This window comes from Procambarus clarkii, chromosome 13 (genome assembly GCF_040958095.1).
Source record: "Procambarus clarkii isolate CNS0578487 chromosome 13, FALCON_Pclarkii_2.0, whole genome shotgun sequence".
Classification (NCBI taxonomy): domain Eukaryota; kingdom Metazoa; phylum Arthropoda; class Malacostraca; order Decapoda; family Cambaridae; genus Procambarus; species Procambarus clarkii.
The window spans coordinates 43,571,670-43,577,669 of NC_091162.1; the positions used below are offsets into that span (position 1 = coordinate 43,571,670).

The window sequence follows — 6,000 nt, forward strand, 5'->3', positions numbered from 1 at the left end:
TCGACCGTGCTCTCAGCCACAGCTCAGAATGGAAGCAAGTCGACGAAGAACTCTGTAGGGTAAGGCAGGTCCTAGTCAACAACGGCTTCTCCAATGGTTTCGTCGAAGACATCATAAGAAGGAAAGTGAAACGCCATGCAACCTCTGAAGAGACAACTAACACAACACCTATACCCCCTATTAGACTATTTTACAGGAACTTCTTTTCCACAGTTCATAAAACGGAGGAAAGGGTCCTGAAAGATATTGTTAATAGAAACGTTATCCCTACAGACAAAAATCAGAGGATACAACTGACGATTTACTATAAAACCAGAAAAACGGCCAGCCAACTCATGAGAAACTCTCCAGACACAAAGCAGAACGCTTTAAAAAGAGACCAACGTCGTCTATGCCTTCAAATGCCCACTTGGGGACTATAAGCTCCAAAAAACCCAGTATATAGGCAAGACAACAACATCTCTTTCTAGGCGTTTAACGATGCATAAGCAACAGGGCTCCATTAAGGAACATATAATCTCTTCCCACAACCAAACCATCGCCAGAGAAATCCTAGTAAACAACACAGAAATCATCGATAGATACAGCAATAGCAGACGACTTGACGTTTGCGAGGCACTGCACATTAAGAAGTCAACACCAACAATCAACAGTCAATTAATGCACAACTATATTCTACCCACCTCAAGACTCCGCTCCAATATAGAAGCATCAAGAAATATGGACCAATAGGCTTTCTACAATCACTTCCATTTCAATACCCATTGTTTCGTGTTCTGTCTTGTATTGATGAAATTCATACCCTATTAAATACCACCTCACCCCATCCACCTCACTCAAATGTAGATATAAACAAATCAGAGATATGTAAGTTCTATTCAGTTGTGTATGTGTAAAGTCTTTGAAAATGTAATAAGTTTTACGAAACGCGCTCAAGTGTTGCGTCAGACTAGAAATAAAAATGAATTTTGGAGAATTGATTTTTGAATTACCTCCAACAGTGAAAAGAAATGTACGAAAGATTGAGAAAATTCGTGTTAGAATTATTAATCTTACTTTTTCGGTCATATTTAATAATATATATATATATATATATATATATATATATATATATATATATATATATATATATATATATATATATATATATATATATATATATATATATATGTATATATATATGTATATATATATGTATATATATATATATATATATGTATATATATATGTATATATATATATATATATATATATATATATATAAATATATATATATATATATATATATATATATATATATATATATATTTATATATATTCAAACACATTTGACGCTTGAGGTATGGGTGTCACCAACTTTTTTTAATGAACTGGGTTCTATTCAAATTGAAACAAGATTAGCCAGAACCTCAACGTGACAATACAGAAAATTTGAGAACCAGCAGTAGCTACAGCTGGACCCCAACTATGAGAACCAGCAGTTGCTACACTTGGACCCCAACCATGAGAACCAGCAGTTGCTACAGCTGGACCCCAACTATGAGAACCAGGAGTTGCTACAGCTGGACCCCAACTATGAAAACCAGCAGTTGCTACAGCTGGACCCCAACTATGAGAACCAGCAGTTGCTACAGCTGGACCCCAACCATGAGAACCAGCAGTTGCTACAGCTGGACCCCAACTATGAGAACCAGCAGTTGCTACAGCTGGACCCCAACTATGAGAACCAGCAGTTGCTACAGCTGGACCCCAACTATGAGAACCAGCAGTTGCTACAGCTGGACCCCAACTATGAGAACCAGTAGTTGCTACAGCTGGACCCCAACTATGAGAACCAGCAGTTGCTACAGCTGGACCCCAACTATGAGAACCAGCAGTTGCTACAGCTGGACCCCAACTATGAGAACCAGTAGTTGCTACAGCTGGACCCCAACTATGAGAACCAGTAGTTGCTACACTTGGACATAAACTCTGTGCAAAGAAAACACGAAAAATATAATGGGAAAACTTTGCATTGGCGGGACGCACCGATGACGCGAGACTTGCCGCCTCTTGGGGGTTCCCCGCTATGATGACCCCCACCACCACCTCCCGTCTCTGGTAGGCTGACACCTGCCGCGGCCTGCCTGTTGTCTCACCCCCCCCCCCCACCACCACCACCTGGACCCTGGTGGGCTGACACCTGCCGCGGCCTCCCTGTTGTTTCCCCCCCCCCACCACCACCACCACCTGGAGCCTGGTGGGCTGACACCTGCCGCGGCCTGCCTGTTGTTCCCCCCCCCCCACCACCACCACCTGGACCCTGGTGGGCTGACACCTGCCGCGGCCTGCCTGTTGTCTCCCCCCCCCACCACCACCACCTGGACCCTGGTGGGCTGACACCTGCCGCGGCCTGCCTGTTGTTTCCCCCCCCCCCCCCACCACCACCACCTGGACCCTGGTGGGCTGACACCTGCCGCGGCCTGCCTGTTGTTTCCCCCCCCCCCCCCCTCCACCACCACCACCTGGACCCTGGTGGGCTGACACCTGCCGCGGCCTGCCTGTTGTCTCCCCCCCCCACCACCACCACCTGGACCCTGGTGGGCTGACACCTGCCGCGGCCTGCCTGTTGTTTCCCCCCCCCCCCACCACCACCACCTGGACCCTAGTGGGCTGACACCTGCCGCGGCCTGCCTGTTGTCTCCCCCCACCACCACCACCACCACCTGGGCTCTGGTGGGCTGACACCTGCCGCGGCCTGCCTGTTGTCTCCCCCCCCCCACAACCACCACCTGGACCCTGGTGGGCTGACACCTGCCGCGGCCTGCCTGTTGTCTCCCCCCACCACCACCACCACCACCTGGGCTCTGGTGGGCTGACACCTGCCGCGGCCTGCCTGTTGTCTCCCCCCCCCCACAACCACCACCTGGACCCTGGTGGGCTGACACCTGCCGCGGCCTGCCTGTTGTCTCCCCCCCCCTCCACCTGGACCCTGGTGGGCTGACACCTGCCGCGGCCTGCCTGTTGTCTCCTCCCCACCACCACCACCACCACCTGGACTCTGGTGGGCTGACACCTGCCGCGGCCTGCCTGTTGTCTCCCCCCCCCTCCACCTGGACTCTGGTGGGCTGACACCTGCCGCGGCCTGCCTGTTGTCTCCCCCCCCCCCCCTCCACCTGGACCCTGGTGGGCTGACACCTGCCGTGGCCTACCTACACTGTCCTATACTGTCACCTTGCTTGGTACTATCCTTTCACCTTACAGTGTGCTCCTCTATCACCTTACATTGTCCTACCCTGTCACCTTACACTAACCTATCTTGTTCCTTTACACTGTCATATCCCGTCCCCTTACACAGTAGGTAGCTCTGGCTACGATCACCGAGTGGTGAGGTGGCTCTGGCTACGATCACCGAGTGGTGAGGTGGCTCTGGCTACGATCACCGAGTGGTGAGGTGGCTCTGGCTACGATCACCGAGTGGTGAGGTGGCTCTGGCTACGATCACCGAGTGGTGAGGTGGCTCTGGCTACGATCACCGAGTGGTGAGGTGGCTCTGGCTACGATCACCGAGCAGTGAGGTGGCTCTGGCTACGATCACCGAGTGGTGAGGTTTCTCTGGCTACGATCACCGAGCGGTGAGGTGGCTCTGGCTACGATCACCGAGCGGTGAGGTGGCTCTGGCTACGATCACTGGGCGGTGAGGTGGCTCTCTTTACTATAACTGAGCAGTGAGGTGGCTCTGGCTACGATCACTGAGCAGTGAGGTGGCTCTGGCTACGATCACTGAGCAGTGATGTGGCTCTGGCTACGATCACTGAGCGGTGAGGTGGCTCTGGCTACAATCACCGAGCGGTGAGGTGGCTCTGGCTACGATCACTCGGCGGTGAGGTGGCTCTCTTTACTATAACTGAGCAGTGAGGTGGCTCTGGCTACGATCACTGAGCAGTGAGGTGGCTCTGGCTACGATCACTGGGCGGTGAGGTGGCTCTGGCTACGATCACTGAGCGGTGAGGTGGCTCTGGCTACGATCACTGGGCGGTGAGGTGGCTCTGGCTACGATCACTGGGCGGTGAGGTGGCTCTGGCTACGATCACTGAGCAGTGAGGTGGCTCTTTCTACGATCACTGGGCAGTGAGGTGGCTCTGGCTACGGTCACTGAGCAGTGAGGTGGCTCTGGCTACGATCACTGGGCGGTGAGGTGGCTCTGGCTACGATTACCGAGCGGTGAGGTGGCTCTGGCTACGATCACTGAGCAGTGAGGTGGCTCTGGCTACGATCACTGAGCAGTGAGGTGGCTCTGGCTACGATCACTGGGCGATGAGGTGGCTCTGGCTACGATCACTGAGCGGTGAGGTGGCTCTGGCTACGATTACCGAGCGGTGAGGTGGCTCTGGCTACGATCACTGAGCGGTGAGGTGGCTCTGGCTACGATCACTGAGCAGTGAGGTGGCTCTGGCTACGATCACTGAGCAGTGAGGTGGCTCTGGCTACGGTCACTGAGCAGTGAGGTGGCTCTGGCTACGATCACTGGGCGGTGAGGTAGCTCTGGCTACGATCACTGAGCGGTGAGGTGGCTCTGGCTACGATCACTGAGCGGTGAGGTGGCTCTGGCTACGATTACCGAGCGGTGAGGTGGCTCTGGCTACGAACAATGAGCAGTGAGTGTATACACTGCAGGCAATATTACCTCTCAGTTGATGTGATGGGCCCAGGTGAGGAACACTGAGACACACGTGAAGCAGCGGCCGAGGTGAGGAACACTGAGACACACGTGAAGCAGCGGCCGAGGTGAGGAACACTGAGACACACGTGAAGCAGCGGCCGAGGTGAGGAACACTGAGACACACCTGAAGCAGTGGCAGAGGTGAGGAACACTGAGACACACCTGAAGCAGCACCAGCAGTGTAGGTGTCCACACGGTAGTCGCCTCAGACCGGCCTCAAACTTTCCTAGTCTCCCTTTATATGTTCTCTCACCTCCCTCTGGCTCCTCCCACTGTAACTCCTCCCACAGTAACAACTCCAACAGTAACCCCTCCCACTGTAACTCCTCTCACAGTAATTCCTCCCACAGTAACCCCTCCCACTGTAACTCCTCTCACAGTAACTCCTTCAGTAACTCCTCCCACAGTAATTCCTCCCACAGTAACCCCTCCAACTGTAACTCCTCCCACAGTAACTCCTTCAGTAACTTCTCCCACCGTAATTCCTCCCACAGTAACTCCCCCTACAGTAACTCCTCCCATAGTAACTCCTCCCACAGTAACTTCTCCCACAGTAACTTCTCCCACAGTAACTCCTCCCACAGTAACCCCTCCCACGGTAACTCCTCCCACAGTAACCCCTCCCACAGTAACTCTTCCCACAGTAACACCTCCCACAGTAACTTCTTCCACAGTAACCCCCTCCAACTGTAACTCCTTCCACAGTAATTCCTCCCACAGTAACTCCTCCTACAGTAACTCCTCCCATAGTAACTCCTCCCACAGTAACTCCTTGAGTAACTCCTCCCACAGTACCTTCTTCCACAGTAACCCCTCCTGCAGTAACTCCTCCCACAGTAACTCCTCCCACAGTAACTCCTCCCACAGTAACTTCTTCCACAGTAACCCCTCCCACTATAACTTCTCCCACAGTAACTCCTCCCACAGTAACTCCTCCCACAGTAATTCCTCTAGTAACTCCTCCCACAGTAACTCCTCTAGTAACTCCTCCCCCAGTAACTTCTTCCACAGTAACCTCTCCCATTGTAACCCCTCCCCCAGTAACTCCTCCCACAGTAACTCCTCCCACAGTAACTCTTGTCACAGGACCCTCCTGCCACAGGACCCTCCTGCCACAGTAACTCCTGCCACAGTAACTCCTGCCACAGTAACTCCTCCCACAGTAACTCCTCCCACAGTAACTCCTGCCACAGTAACTCCTGCCACAGTAACTCCTCCCACAGTAACTCCTCCCACAGTAACTCTTGTCACAGGACCCTCCTGCCACAGGACCCTCCTGCCACAGTAACTCCTGCCAC

The 6,000-nt window shown here is 52.6% G+C and overlaps 1 protein-coding gene across 4 annotated transcripts in view; it reads right to left on the reverse strand.

Moving 5' to 3' along the window:
- The window catches only part of LOC123757294 (leukocyte elastase inhibitor), a 91,370-nt gene extending 86,454 nt beyond the window's left edge, over positions 1-4,916 (reverse strand). The window contains exon 1 of one of the 4 annotated variants that reach the window (XM_069323880.1): positions 4,865-4,916. The gene's annotated coding sequence lies outside the window, so the exon portion shown is untranslated. Of the gene's footprint in view, positions 1-4,666 lie in introns of all 4 variants that reach the window. The other 3 variants (XM_069323878.1, XM_069323879.1, XM_069323881.1) reach the window with 3 other exon arrangements.
- Between the last annotated feature and the right edge of the window lie 1,084 nt (positions 4,917-6,000).